General features: G+C 41.0%; 1 protein-coding gene across 7 annotated transcripts in view; it reads right to left on the reverse strand.

Annotated features, from left to right (window-relative positions):
* Positions 1-16,551, reverse strand: part of KLF12 (Kruppel like factor 12) — a 636,627-nt gene that overhangs the window by 443,835 nt on the left and 176,241 nt on the right. For 2 of the 7 annotated variants that reach the window (XM_032277274.1, XM_032277273.1), the window contains exon 1: positions 13,981-14,600. The exons of 1 other annotated variant lie outside the window; for it this stretch is intronic. The gene's annotated coding sequence lies outside the window, so the exon portion shown is untranslated. Of the gene's footprint in view, positions 1-13,980; positions 14,605-16,551 lie in introns of those variants that run through there. 4 more of the 7 variants (XM_032277276.1, XM_032277275.1, XM_032277271.1 and 1 more) reach the window with 4 other exon arrangements.

The following is a 16,551-nucleotide window of genomic DNA, read 5'->3' on the forward strand; positions in this document are numbered from 1 at the left end:
CACTAAACAAGTCCCTGTGATGTAGTATCATCCCCAAAACCCAATTTACAAATCAACCTTTCCAACATCTTAATTGTAAGAAGGTGCAAGGCTGTTAAGATAGCTCACTGTACATGCTCAGATGCACATACAAACACACACCTCTTCCAAAGCACAAAGTAAAACTACAAAGAGAAAAAATAATGAAAGAAAAGATGCAGTACTTGAAAGATAGGTCCAGGAGACCAAATATGTGAAGAGAAGTCAATCAAAAATGACAGGAAGTCAATCAAAGGGCAGGGCAAAAACGACAAGGGCAGGGCAGACAAGGGATTACACATCTGTAATCCCAGTACTTTGGAAGGTCGAGGTGGGCAGATCACTTGAGGCCAGGAGTTCAAGACCAGCCTAGCCAACATGGTGAATCCCCATCACTGCTAAAAATACAAAGTTTAGCTGGGTGTGGTGGCATGCACCTGTAATTCTAGCTACTTGCGAGGCTGAGGCAGAGAACCGCTTGCACCTGAAAGGCAGAGGCTTCAGTAAGCCAAGATCGCACCACATCACTCCAGCCTGGATGACACAGCGAGATTCTATCTCAAGGAAAAAAAAAAGGACAAGACAGAAAAACAAAGCAAGAAATTACCCACTGTCAAGAGATAAAGCTGTCACCATAAGCAGACCCTGAGATAGCAAAAAAAATTTAAAAACACATTTTTTTCTGATGTTGAATCCGTATTAAAGGTAACTTATTGTTTAAAGAAAACACAGTAGCCAAGAAATCGATGGGCTATAACACGTATAAGTAGAATATATGAAGAAAATAGCACAAACAATGAAAGAGAAAAAAATGGCAATATACTAAGATTCTGATATCATACAGTAAGAGGTAAAGTATTATCTGAAGGTAGACTGTGAGAAGTTAATGATGTATATTAAAGTAACCACTAAAAATATAAAACAAATACATGTAACTAAAAAGACAATGATGGAGTATATAACAAAACACAAGCCCAAAGAAAGCAAGATATGGGAGATAATGAGAGAACAAAATGAGAAAAATAGAAAACAAATAGCAAGTTATAGAAACCCGATTATACAAAAATTATTTTACATATAAATTGCTAGAACACTCCAAATAGAAACTAGACATGGTAAGAGCAGAGGTCAGTTCACTAAGATTATAGCAATCCTAATGTGCACACAACTAATAACAGAGTTTCAAGATATATAAAGCAAAAACTGACAGCACTAAAAAGAGAGTTAGAGAAATTCACAACTGTAAATTCTCCTCTCCCAATAACTGAGAGAACAAGGAGTCAAAAAACCAGTAACAATATAGAACAGTATAGAATTCTCAAATGAATTCTCCCATACTTCTATGGAATAGTACAAATTCTACACAAAGTATTCCAAAAAATAGAAGAGAAAAAAAAACTTCCCAACTCATTATATGACGTTATGAAAACCCTGAAACCAATATCAGATGAATACATTAAAAAGAAAGGAAAAAGCTAATGACCATTATCCTATTAAACAAAACAAGGAAAACAAAACATTTAAAAAATCAAATCCAGCTATGCATAAGATCAAAGCTTAAGTAAGCAGTGCACACTTTTGAAATATAAAAAATAAGAAATGAGCAAATGAAAAAAAAAATCCACATTCTTGAATTGCGATAATATAATGCACTGCAAATAACATTAAAATGTTAATTAACCCAGGAGTTCATATAATTTAATGCAATCCCAATTAAAATCACAACAGGGTTTTGAATATTTTTTGCCCAGGGGAGGTGTGATGATTGATACAATATTCCTCACATATGAATGCTAGTTACATGTCTTAGAATACGTAAGAAAATTTGTAAAGAAGGTCAGGTACTACAGAATATAGGAAAACATATGATATGACAAATGTGAAATTTGTATTCACTGTAAAAAGAACAGATTACTTCAAAATTGCTGCTGATACAATGGTATGTTTATGCTCTGAAATTAAAAAGTAGACCCCCTCTCTTATACCATATATAACAATAAATTCCAAATAGATTGAAGATAAGACAAAAATGAGGGAAAAGTAAATCTAGTTAGGAGATTACAGGCCTACTTTATCAATGGAGAAAACCTTAAAACAGGACACCACAGAGAAAGAGAAGGAATTAATTAATAAATATTTTAAAGGTTATATTAAAAGCTACCTCTTGAACAGGCAAGAGATAAAAGATCAGTTTATGAAAAAATTACTTGCAATGGAGATGTCGGGCAGATGGTTAGTGGCTTTAATATGAAATGAATTCCCACAAAAAGACAATAACCAAATTTTTTAAATGGGCAAACAATATGAAAGGACAATTCTTACAATTCTAATTTGCCTACAAACATAGGAAAAGATGTTCAAAGTCACTATCAGGAAATACTAATTCAAGTAACAGTAAGATATTACCACACCATTATCAGACTGGGAAACACAACTAATGCTGTCTGTGTTTAGGAAGAGGGTATTTGCCTGCATTGCTGGTAATAATGTGAACTACTACATCCTTCACAAAGCAATGTGGCAACATTTATGAAAATTGATACATTTTGAATAGATGGTCCTGTCTCTGGGAATCTATTCTTTAGGTCTCTCAGAATACAGCTATAAAGTTATTTATTACATCATTGGTTTAAAAGTGGCAAAAACTAAAAACACAGTATTTCCCTCTAAGAAATGAGTGATTGAGCAGACTATGAAATAACCACTCCTTGAAATAAGATGTAACAATCAGTAGCAGCTGAAAAGGATTTCTCTAAGGCAGCACGGAATGAAAAAAGATTAAAAAGTTTCAAAAAAACTCCTTCCATTTTTGTAAGCAGTGACTAAAAAACTGTGTGTGTGTGTATGTGTTCCTAAGCTTAAGAATATAGAGAAAAATACAAAAGGACACATAATAGTGCTAAAAACATGGGTTATGGACTAATGGAATGTTATTTTTGGCTACAGGAAAAAGAACTAAGTAAAAGAGAAAACAGTTTACTAAAAAAATGAATTTTAAAATTTCTATACACGTATACTCACTTATCAGAATAATATATTTGTAAACAATGCCCATGAAAGTGAGCTTTTGCAAGACAACACTTATTTTCTAAGAATCTTCAGTAGTGTTTCTTTGAAAACTTAGTTATAAAAGAAAAAAAAATCACATGTAAATATCATAAGTACCTATCTGTGTGGTTAGAAAACTAAAATCAAATACCTTTAAAATGTATTGTACACATTTAATATAAAATAAATGTGCAAAAAGTTTTTGAAAGAAAAAACTTACGAAATACATGCTTAAATAGAAAAAGTTTTTCTAGTTAGATTAAAAGTACTTAAAAGAGATTACAGCATAAATCTAAAAATATCTAGGGTAGCTCTTAGGCACATTAAAGACCTAAAACAAATAAACCAAACCAGAATATATCAGCTTGGGCTTGCCTTTCAGCTTAGCTGTCCTGCTTCTTCCTTGATCTGCCTAAAATGTAGGACAAAGCCCATGTTTTGTCTACATGTTTTCAGCACCTTGCACAAGCCTTGGCACATGGTAAGTGCCCTAAGTTTCTCTGAGGAGTATGGATGTCTCTAACTGCACACTCTCTACAGATGTCTCTAAACACACACACCTATCCAGGGTCGATAGGTTGATCTCTCTGGGCTGTTGCATATGGATTCTTTACCTTTTTAAAGTGCATTTTGGAGGAAGGTAAGAATTCATGTGATATTGATGGATAAGAGCTAGACACTAGTGATACTTCTTTTATGCAATGTGGACTTGCAAAGTTTTTACTTATTGATACTAAATGAAAGTTTGAAAGACAGTAGTAGTTATAAAACGGGAAAAAATCTATTTTACTGCTGTTGGCAATTAGAGTCTAGTTCTGCCAATTTCTAGACTTTTACCTTCTCTTGATTTTAAGTTCTCTTCAATTATACGGGTAACATGTGTGCAATCCACCATACAAGACGATAAGGATGAAACTAAAACTACTCTGTAAACCACCAGGCACAAAGCAATTCTTGTTGTTGTTGTTAGTCCATACTTATCAAGTATTCTAAACTGTCTTAATTACCGTTATTTATAAATAAAACACAAGGTAACTGCCTCAGCCTACAGCCTTGGTATAATTCCACCATACTCAGTATATTGCTAAGTTTAAAGTAATAATTCCATTAATGGTTTTAATCAATTTATTGAGTTCATTTCTTTCTTCAATGAAATATTTTGTGTTTGCTAGCTACCTATATTCATACCTAAAGAAAAAGAGCTAATGCATATTCCAAAGTCTGTTTGACTTGAAATATCCACCTACTTCAATGTTTCTTTCTAAATATCCCTTCAAGCAACACTTCTGATATACTGCAACTGACTGTGATCTTCTGCAAAATTTATGTTTTCAAGTTTTTCCTACCATTGTTCTCGTGTTTTAAAAAATTTATTCCTCCTAATATTTAAACAATATTTTAATATAAATTAATATTCCCACTATTTAAAATATTTTTTGTCAAAGTTAAAGTTCCTACCATTTAAAAATAAAATACATTAGTATTTTCAAAAATATGGAAGACCTTCATTAAATAGCATCACATAAAGTACATTTTAAAATGTATTTATCAGTCAGTTTTCTTGCTTTTGTAACCCGAATAAACCACCTCTAAACTCATCGTAACACTGCATACCTATTGGCCACATACATCTTAGAATCTATTTTTGGAAAACAAAATTTTCTGGTGACCTGGCAAATGATAAAAATTTGCCAAAACACATAAAACCATCAGCTCTAAAAGATAACAGAAAAAAATAGGAAATCACAACTGCCAAAATATGTTTTTAATTTGCATTCATATATTAGCAGGTTTGCTTTTTCTATTAAAAAAAAAAAATTTAAACTGGGCCAGACACGTTGGCTCACACCTGTAACCCCAGCAGTTTGGGAGATCGAGGCGGGCGGATCACTTGAGATCAGGAGTTTGAGACAGCCTGACCAACATGATGAAACACATCTCTATTAAAAGTACAAAAATCAGCCAGGCAAGGTGGCACACACCTGTAGTCCCAGCTACTCGGGAGGCTGTGGCAGGAGAATTGCTTGAACCAGAGAGGTGAAGGTTGCAGTGAGCTGACACTGCACCATTGCACTCAGGCCTGGGCAACAGAGCAGGACTCCATCTCAAAAAAAAAAAAAAAAAAAAAAGATATATATACATATATATACACACACACACTGTTTACTGTTTATATAAAAAATACACACAGAGTTTATATAAGATAAACATATACACTGTTTATATAAAGAATCTTGGTCGCATTTCTACTAAAACCTTGAAAACTTGATTTCCCAGATAAAAATAATTCTTCCCCAGGTACTTTAAACAACTTACAACACTTGTTCCATTTACCACAAATTACCTTATGTTATAATTTGCCACATAATTCTTACTTCTCATCCTTGATTTTCAGCTGACTAATGATACCAGATATTGTCCTACCCATTTTCATGTAAGGGTCCATAAACATAGTAGGAGCTAAATACCTATAAGTCAAATGGATAACTGAAGCATGTTCTAACAAAAATAACATTAGTATTACTTTTATTATGTCCCTAACTTTGATAGCTTTATCCAATAGCGGAATGCATATTAGCCAGAATTTACAAGTCTATTATTACCACTGTTATAGAATATCCTATAGTGGTTTCCATCTAAAATAATATTTTGGATAAGATATGATAATTTGTTTTAGTACACATATCAGCAAACACAGAATTGACTACTTTATTGAAGTAAATCTTGTAGTAAATGTATTCTAGTAAACATAGTATGTCAATATAATCTACAACAAATATAATAATACAGCCTCTAACCCATATTTACTTGTATAATACTCCCATTTTGCCCTATTCTACAGAAAGGCTAACTCTGCAATATTACATTTAATGCCAGAGGGAGGTGAGAGTAACACAAGGGGAAAGTCCAGGGGGCTTTCTAGTGTTTAACTCTCTAAAGCTAACTGGCTATTCACTATAATTTCATTACTTTACTTTGCTGAAAATCAATTTCCATATTTATGAAATGAAAATCATAATATAGTTCATAATAGAGTACAACAGTGCATATAGCACATATGTGCTATATTACATGTCATATGACAGAACCATTACATGTAAGTTGTATGATTCAATTATATATTAAATGATACAAATACATAGATGATACATTAAGAATTATGATACATATATTTTTCAGATATATTTGTATGTTTTTGCCTGAAAACATACAAAACTCAAATATGTAAAAGTGAAGGGACCAGACATGTTTTAAAGGAGAGTCATTCTCATGGATAAAAGGAAAATCACAAAATCTGCAAGTATATACAATCTGTTAGTCATCAAAAGTATCTAGATACCATTTTGTGTGTTCTATAATTTCATTTTTTTCACAATGCATCAGCTTAACTCCATACAGCACTTCCAATAAAGATTCATCACTTTCGGCACATCTAATGATTATTGTCTCAATTGTATAGCAAGATAATAAACTGTTTTTCATAACTAGATGCTTTCATTTTTCCTTTTTTCCAGTCATTTTGTTAAAATAAAGTAAAAAGCAGTAAAATTTCTGCCAAAAGTGGCAAAGTCACAGTGATATAGCAGGAGTCCGGGGTTAACTGGCAAGACAGCAACACAACAGCCCAAAAAAGACATTCATTAAATGATGCTTGTAAGTCAAAATCCAGTGTATAAATGGCATTTCAGAGGTGACACATAGTATTCCATATGTCAGTTACTTGAAAAGTCCATGATACAAAAGCCAAGGACTACCAATACCAGTTTACTAAAGACTACATATCAAATAAACTAACATATGGAAAACCAAGTTCTTAACTTCTGTATTATACTAGGTACACAATAAGGAGTATTTTATTTTGTACCCACTATTTACTCTGACTGGCTGTTTCTTGTTGTTACTGTTGTTGTGGTTTTAGAGACAGGATCTTGCTCTGTTATGAAGGCTGGAGTGCACTGACTCAATGGATCACAGCTCACTGCAGGCTCAAACTCTGGGATAAAGGGATCCTCCTGCCTCAGCCTCCCAAGTAACTGAGAACATAGGCACACGCCACCACACCTGGCCTGAATGGCCACTTTTAAGAGAGGCATCAATACACTAGAACAAATATTTACAAATGCAATATGGCTTAATTCTACTATATCACAAGGTTTCTTTTTTCATTTGAAATAGAGTCTTGCTTTGTCACCTGGCACCAGGCTGGAGTGCAGTGGCACGATCTCGGCTCACTGCAACCTCTGTCCCCTGCATTCAAGCAATTCTCCTGCCTCAGCCTCCCGAGTAGCTGGGAGTACAGGCACGTGCCACCATGCCCAGCTAATTTTTGCATTTTTTTGTAGAGACGGGGTTTCACTATGTTGGCCAGGATGGTCTCTATCTCTTGACCTTGTGATCCGCCTGCCTTGGCCTCCCAAAGCGCTGGGATTACATGTGTGATCTACTGTGCCTGGCCACAAGGTTTCTTTTTGCAAGAAGAAATATTTTTTTTTTTCAGGAAAATAAAGCGAATTGAGGGATGGTTGACAAGAGTTCAATATATTTAGCTACTTAGGTTGGAAAAGACCATGATAGCGGCATTTAGAACAAGGCAAATCAACAAGCAGTTAACACCAGAAGGAATACTGTGAGCTGTGAGGCCCGAGAATACTGACCGGAAACAAGGTGTATTCTTAAAGCAGGGGATGATAAATAAGAGAGTCCCACAAAAAGCGATGTCGATATTTGCAGTGATAATCGTAATATGAATAGGAGGAGTCAGGCAAGATATACCTGTAACATGGAAAGAGTTTAAATTGAGTTATACTGATGAGCTAGTTTGAGTTAGTTTTTTGCTCCTGTAAGAGTGTAAAAAAAATTTTGTTTGTAAAAAAATTTTTTTGTGTTTCTTTTTTACTGGAGAAAAAGCAGTTGGGGAGAAATCATGTAAATGTGTGATTATAAATATTCAATAAATGTACAAATAATGTATAAGATCCTCATTATCTACCTTTACTGTACATTTTATATGTTAGTTTAAAGCAACAATGTCTAACCAAGTGACTTTTAAGTCATAAATCAGACATAGCTTAATCAACAGAATCTTAGCTTAACCAAGGATTTGCAGTTCAATGTAGTGCTTGAAATTATAGTACAACATCACAAATTTAATAATTTGTAATTATTTTAAAAATTAAGGGCTTTTTGAAATGACAAGTTGATAGAAGCTTCAGATGACTCATTAAAGAAGTAGCCTGCAGACTTTCAATCTCTAATTATTGTTCATCTTTATTTTCAAGTTTCTGTAAATGATGATGAGAATTATAATTTCATGTATTTTTCTTTTGAAAAGCTCGGATATCTCACCTGTATTAAATAAATGTTAACAGTAACTTTTATACCAGCTACACTGAAACTTTTTAAGAATGACTTTCTCAAGGTCACAGAGCAAATCTCTGGTAAGACAGGAATGGAATTCATGACCTTTGACTGCCAGAAGTTTTCTACCCACACTCGGAAATTCCTTCCCCATAAGGGTAATTTATATGCTCATTTGGAGAAGCAGGAAAGTTTATCCCTTTCAGGGGAGAGGAGCGTGGGGGCGGTAGAGGTATGGCCAGAGTGCTTTTCCTGTCAAATCAGTTGCCACACAAGTACTTTGTAGTTTTACAAAGTGACTTTTGGCCACATTACCTCATTTAACTCTCACCACAGCCCTGTAAACTACATACTATTTTTTCCATTTTCTAGACTCAGAGAGGTTAAGAAACTTGACCAAGGTCATCCATAGTTAGTAAGCAAGAGAGCAAGACTCAAACTGAGATATATCTGCCACTGAAATCAGTTGTGATTCAAGGATATATAATCTTAGAGGTTACCATTCATTATGAAATGAAGGAAGGTTTTCTTTATATTGTTGTGGAATAATTTATCTTGGTTGCCATTTAGGTTTGTTTTCTTTAAGGCAGGGTTGTTTTTCTGTTTTGTTATGAGTTAGCTTGATAATCTCAACGCGAGCACAGTATTACTAAACACAGAATTTTTTAAACACTTTTTCTCTCTTTTTTATACACATGTGTGGCTTTTTACTGTATTTCTTGGTCATGAAATTTTACTGTAATTCTTGGTCTTGAGTATGGTGTGTGTGTGGGGGGGTTATGTGCTAATATAGATGTTAGTACATAGACTACAAAATATAGATATAGACTACAAAAACACACATAAAAACCCATAAATACTAAATATATACATACACATATAGATATATAAGATGATGAATATATATATGTATATACAATATATAGTCATTCTTCAGTATCCTTGGAGGAATACTCCAGGATCCCAAACCCCAGCTGATACCAAAATCCATGGGTGCTCAAGTCCATTGTAAAAATGATGCAGTATTTGTATATAACCTGTGCACATCCTCCTATATACTCTAAATCATCTCTAGGTTACTTACAATCTCTTATACAATGTAAATGCTATATAAATAGTTGTTATGGTTATTTGTATCATCTGTATTGTTGTACATTTTTTTTCTTGAATGTTTTCAATCTGCCATTAGCTGACTCAATTAATGCAAAACTGATGAATAAAGAGGGTCAACTGTATACATACATATCATGCCAGGAATTATTGTGAAAGGCCCTATAGACTGAAAAGCATAGTGAATGTCACACTTAGGACACAATTCATGGCTGTCAAAGGCAGCAGATAGTAGCGTCTATAGTCTTTGACCGGGGTGGGAAAACTACCCTAAAGTTCTCCTAATTCATTCCCCTCTCACCTTCCATTCAGCAATACAGCAGTAAGGGCCTCCTGCTGCTACTTCTGCACCAGATAGCAAATCTGTTTAGAGCAGTCTAATTATTACACTAATAAATATTCAAAAATGTAGACCATGAGAGTAGCAACAAAAGAAAAGCATGACTTTAAGCTGAAAAAAAAAAAAAAAAAAGACAGGAAAAAAATTCTGCTCATACTACAGCAGAATTCTTTGGGTGAGTATTCTGTAATCTACTGCCGGCCAAAACAAATTTTTATGGAGCAATAAGACTACTCAAGTAGCCACTTTATGACAATAAACACCCAGAACGGAAAAATCCTTTTGTAACATAATTACTGACAATATAGACAGAAAGTAACCATTTAATCCACAGCATGTGTTCTCTACCACAAGAACTCAATAGCTGACATCAGATGGGGTGTGGCTGACCTAGGCCCCAAAAGCGAATTCTGGCCGGTGGAAGTCAGACAGCTCTGGGCTGGGCTTGGGATTCAGAAACTAAGCAGGTCTAACAAAGCCTAAGACTGTTGACCTTCTGGGCATAGGGCAAGGCCCATCTGTTTACTTGCTTGCTTTTGGGAGGAGTGGTTGTGGTAGATGAGTTAAGGCTGTGGTTATAGGGCGTTGCCTGTGATTTAATTTTAATATTTTTACCCTTACATTTTGTAAACAGTTAAAAGTTGAAAGCCGTGTATAAATTGCACACTGAAAAACAAGTAAGTGAGTTGGACAGGAAAAATAAATACTGGACAAAAATATAAGCTATTTCCAGTCTATGATCATATAGCATTTTCAAGTAGAAAATGACAGATAAGCAACTACAACCTATTTCAGGACTTATTTTAAAAATTAAAGTTTTAGCCAGTGCAGTCAGTCGCTGATGCCTACAATCCCAGCACTTTGGCAGGAGGTTTGCTTGAGACCAGGAATTCAGAAGACAGGCTGGACAACATAGTGAGAACCCTCCTGCCAACTTGGGAGGCTAAGGCAGGAGGATCCCTTGAGCCCAGGAATTTGAGCTACGATTATGCCACTGCAGCCCCATCTGAGTGACAGTGAGAGCCCATCTTCAAAAAAAGAAAAAAAAAAAAAAAGCTGTTTTCTAAACAGAAAAGGTAATAATGGTGTTGATTTTGAATAAAACTGTCTTGGGATTTCAGCTCATGTTCATTAATCAACATTCAAGCAGCAAGTGGAAAACCTTATTAAAAAAAACTTCAAATAAGTTTGTACCATTACTAGATTTATACTTTAACACACAATCTACAGCTAGATTTATGAACTTGACTGTTTTTCTCACAATATAAACACTCCAATTTAATGTGATCATTGTAACAACATTAATTTGCAAAAATATAAAGTTCCATGCTTTTCATGTTGTATGATGGAAAAAATGTCCAGGACCTTTACACGTTCACCTACTTAACAACATCCCTTCATTGGGCAAGGTTACTCCAAACTCTAGATTAACCAACACTGGCTCGAATTCAAAATGCTCTCAGCATAGACCTACAGGCCTAAGCACTTAACACTGTCTCTGCCAAGATAAAACACACCTATATTTAAGACCAAATTATTTCACTAGGTTGATAACGGCCTGCTTCATGATATATTGTAACATCTAAAACTCACTGGAGCTTGTTAAAGTGTATAATTTCCCTGCACAGGAGGCAGGGAAAATATTCCTGAGCAATGTGTATATTTCACATGACCAGAACAGCATGGATATTGTAGACCAGATGCATGCTCTTCAGAATGAACGTCAAGCATCCCGATTCGTTCTCCCCTTAGCCTGGGGAGAGTGAGTGCACTAGTGTTTGCAGACCTTCCCTTTCAGCACACACATAGGCTGCAGCTGTAGTAAACAACCACCAGCCAAGAGTTGCTAAGGTCAAGGTCTCAAATGCTCTACCAGGACCATTTCCTCACAAATGACATTCGTTTCTGAAAAAAGAACTTGGGTGGGGGATTCGGGAGATGGAGAATATTAAGGACTCATTAAGACAACAATTTTTTTTCAATAAATAGTAATAACAAGCATTACACAATAAAGTTCAGCTGACTGCACTAAGTAGTAAATAACTGAAGGATTTCAAAAATAAACAGAAACCCTCAAGAATGTTTTAACCTGACCTAGCTACGTTGGTTACATGGTCTTAGTTCAAAAATTATGAAAATTTGATGTGAAAACATTTCAAATTTCAAATTCTCCAAGTACATTTCGTCACAGTCATTGGTAGAATAATAAACATCTTAATTTTTTTATGTTCAAATTGCTCTCTCCTCAGATCAAAGGAGATTAATATACTCAATCTAGTATCAAGACAGAGCAGTCTGCAACAATAAAGATATAACTTATGCAACTGAAATGTTTGTCCTTTAACATTCTATTTCCACTATGCTTCTATAGTTTTAAATTTTCTAGCCTAAAAGTATACTCCTTTATCGGAACCAATTTCTATGTGGTTTTTAAAAATGTACACAACATGTGAATGAGGTCTGAAAATAGCACAAGCAAGCTTTTTTTTCTTGGGGGCCCTGGGGGGGGTCCACTGTTTTAATTGTCAGTTCTAAAAGCATTTCTTAGAAGACAGTATACACCCACTCCTCAAAGTGACCACTCCTATTCCCACCACAAGCTTCCTCTTGCTAAAAGCCACCAAATTTATGTCAAAGCATTTACTTATCTAAACAACTCTATCGTCCAGTAAGAAAAGGGCATGGAGGCGTCTACGTGGTTTTGCAGAATGACGTGTATTTGATTGGCAGATGTCTAGCGAAGTCACTAGATGCACATGCACTAAATGTAAACAGAGTTGTTCGTCTCTCTGATGTCACAAGGTAACCGAGAAAATCTTAACGCTAGTGAAAAATAAAACATCCGAGTGCTTGGCCGAGAATTCCATTAGCCAGTGGAATTATTTAAAACAATCCACACAGAACAACACTTAAGCCATCTACACAGTTAAATTAGAAGGCTGACAATGCTAGCTACACAAACCGTTTATTCAGATTACACATTCTGTTGCATTAATACTCTTTAACTCAACACAGTCATCTTTATCAGCTGAATTAAGACTATATTATTAAAGTATGCAAAACTCGAAGCGCAGGGCGAAGGGGGTTGGGAAGCTGCAGGGCATATAACAAAGGAATTGGTACTTTTTCCAAGCATTTGCCTCAAATGCACTGCGAAACAAAACTGTTGAGTGCACCCCACCCTTTGCCCCAAAGATAAAAGTTTTCAAAGTTCTTGCAGGCAGCACTCTAACCAACAAAAGCAGGATTGATTCTCCCCGTAGGGGAGCATCTAACGTGACACCAACTAATGTCGCGGAGGTCAAGTCCGAATCCTCAGAGTGAGCTTCTAAGGCAAGAAGTGGCTTCCAGGACGGCTCTGCGGGTTCCCGGCCCGGGTGGACGTGCAAAGTTGCCCCTTGTCAACTCCGACCAGCTCCCCCGTAATTGAAAATAACAGCCACTGGCCAGCCCCTGGCTACTAGCATGGACCAGGCACTGTAGCGAGTGACAGTTACACATCATTACGACCAGAGACAATAATGAATGTAGCACCAGGAGCACTATTCATGCCAGCAGTGTCATCTCCGCCTTAACCCCTTCCCCTCCACTATCTCCAGCGCGCACACAGAGCCCACACGGCCCCGGTGCGGCAGCTATTCACCCACTCCGCTAGAGGCCGGGGGGCCAACTACTTCCACGAGCACTCCCCCCTCCCCAGTTCAGCCCTGGGGTTTTATTTCTCATCCTTGGCAACTGTCAGGCAAACACTGCAACCAACAATTCCACTAGGGGTAGAAAAACATTTGCTTAATTCACGTTACTTGATAACTTCTTCTGAAAAAAAAAAAATTAGGGGAGGGGGGGAAGAAACCTCCTTCTTTCTTCTCCACGAATCCGACCGACGCTACTTGCTTTGCAACAGCATCGCCCTTCCCCGGCCCCCTCCCGCTTCCCAGCACTTTCCCCCTTTAAGAACACAGACCAACCAAAATGATTTAACTTGAGCAGATGACAGAAGGAAAATAAAACACGTTAAGAGAATACAGTCTGATTTGGGATGGCAAAAAAAAAAAAAAAAAAGGAGGGGGTTGTTTATTTTGATAAGAAACGGAATCGGCACAGACCTGAACAGAAGCTGCAGAGCAGGAGAAATTGTTTTCTTTCCCTCACACAGAGTCCCCCTCTCTCTCCCTTTCTCTCTCTCACACGCGCGCGCGCGCACACACACACACACTCGCACACACACGGCGTCACCCGCGCACACGCACACGCAGAGCCTCTCAGCGGCTCTCTGCAGTTCTCAGGAAATGAATGGGGGGCAACCCGGGGAACTGTTGTACTTGCAAATGACTTACCCGGATCACATGATGCGCTAAATGTAGGGTGGGCCGGTGGGTGGAGGCTGCCGAGACGCGAGCCCAGGTCTAGTGTGGGGAGCCTCGCCAGGCCCGCATCGAATTACCCCGGGGCCCAGCCCAGGGGGTTGCAGGACGCCGCTTCTCCCTCGCAGCCCGCAGCTCAGGAAACCAGAGAGGCGCGTGGGGTGGGGTGGGGTGAGCTGCGGGTGGGGGGGGCCGAAAACAAGAAACCCCAAACAAAAGAGCTCCGGGTCCTTCTCCCCAGAAACAAAGCCCCGCCGCTGCGGGCGAGCCCCGGGGTGGGGCCGAGGGCGGGGGCGGCGGCGGGGAGGGGCTCGCTCAGCAGGCGCTAAGTCGCTTTATTGCCATAAAATGGGGCCCCCGAGCCGCTCCGCCCGAGGATTAGGAGGCGGGCTCTAAGTGTGATGGTTGAAATCCCCTGTGGGAAACTAACCCCTCCCCGCTCGCAGAGGTAGAAGGCAACACCCACTGCCCGGCCCTCGCCTCCCCGCCCGGGCCGCTTGGCCGCGGGGTGGGTCCGCGGCGCCTCCACTCCACCCCACCCCGCCCCACCCCACCCCTGCCCCCGCCCACTGGTCCCGGGCCTCAGCGGAGCTTCCTTTTCACCTGCACCACCTCGCTGCGGCACCCCAAATAACCCACACATGGCCCTGGGAGCTCGGGGAGCCGCCGGCGGAGGGGGCCCGCGGGGGTTAGCGGCGGGAGGGACCCCCGCAGGGCAACTCGCCGGGCGAGGAGTCGCGCCTAGCTGCGAGAAAGTCCCCTCTTTTGTGTTAGAGCGCGCCAAGCAGGCTTACAAGGAGAATTCGGGGACCCAAAAGGCGCGCAGCCAGCTCGGACCCCCGCCCCTCTCCGCTCCCGCCCTGGTGGGGGCGCGCAGTGCAGGGAGGGGGCCGGCGTCCCGGCCGTCCCCGTGGCTCGCCCGCCAGCGAACTTAGAAAGGTGTGGGCGGAGCCGGCCCGGGCGGCCGGCTGGGGCCGCGGGGCCGCGGGCGGGGACCGCCCCCGGGCGCTGGGCATCGACCGCGCCGGGCAACAATGGGGTCGGGCCGGGGCAGCCCCGCGGGCGGTGCCCTCTGCGCGCCGGTGGGGTAGGTGGGGCGGGCGAGGGCCAGGCGCGGCCAGCAGGGGAGTCATTGTTTGGGTTCCGGAGCGACGCACTTTGCGGGCGAGGGGGGGGGCGTCCCTTCTCCCTGCGCTTCACCTTGGCGGGATGAATGGGGGCGAGAGGGAGACGCGCGCTTGGCCTCGCCACCTCAGGAGAAGGGGCTCCTGCCCGCGCCAGTTCTGCGGGAAAGAAAGAGGCAAACTTGCAGGACTGGGGCAGAGGAAGCAGGAGCTACAGACCCCCGCGGGGTCCAGGGGCGGCGGGGAAGGGAGTCCGGTGCCCTGAGCAGAGCCCGAAGAAGCGGGCGGCCGGGAGCCGAGTCCTTGACGCTTTCCCCAGCAGCCCCTCCCTCCCCGCCTCCGCGCCCCGGGGAGCGGATCCGCGGGACTGTGGGGTGGGGGAGGGAGGAGGCGGCAGGGCAGCCCTTCAGTTCCCGCGGCGGCTCGGAGGGCGCGCGGTCACTGCCGCGCCTGAGGGTCGACGGGGGCGGGGAGCAGACTGGGCGGAAGCGGCCGGCGGGCGGGGGTGGGAGACTCCTGGCCAGCCTAGGTGAGCGCGAAGCTCCGGGGACCGCAAGACGCCCGTGCTCCGCGCCCCCGCCCCGCCCCGCGTGGGAAACCGCCAGGGCGGCGGAAAGGCCGGGAAGGGGAAGTTTGTGTGCGCAGAGAAAGCTCTGCTGTACTGTGGCGTGGAGTGGGGTGGGAAGAGAAACAAGGGAGAGACTGAGAAACAGGAAATGAGAGCGAAGGCACGAATGTGAGCCAGGGCCGGCTGGGCGCCCCATCGGTGTGGCAGTTTCCAGCCACTCCAGGCCCGGTGTGCGTTCCTAATCACAACAAAGGCGGCGTCTGCCTGGTGCGTTCTCTGCCTCCAGCCACTCCTAGGATCTGAGGAAAATGGGAAGAGTGGTCCAGCCTAGAGGAGGAGTCCCAACAGCCTAAGATGCGTCTTAGGAAGACAGCAGATGTAGAGGAGGGGTCTGTCCCGGTCTTGAGGTTTCCAAGAACAAATGTCTGAAATTTGTGGAGCACTCCTGGAGCAAAGTAGCCTTAGCGGCGGGAGCGGGAAGGCGTGGGCGCAGCGAGGGCGTCGGGAGCCCAGTGGGACTGGAGGGTAAGGGATCGGTCGCCGGGGTGCGGTCTCCGTTCCAGGGAACGCAGCCGCAGCTCCCACTCTCTGATCCGATCCTGGGCAGAGGGTAAATAGCCC

This window comes from Sapajus apella, unplaced genomic scaffold (assembly GCF_009761245.1).
Source record: "Sapajus apella isolate SASKATOON/1434 unplaced genomic scaffold, GSC_monkey_1.0 scaffold9, whole genome shotgun sequence".
In the NCBI taxonomy this organism is placed as follows: domain Eukaryota; kingdom Metazoa; phylum Chordata; class Mammalia; order Primates; family Cebidae; genus Sapajus; species Sapajus apella.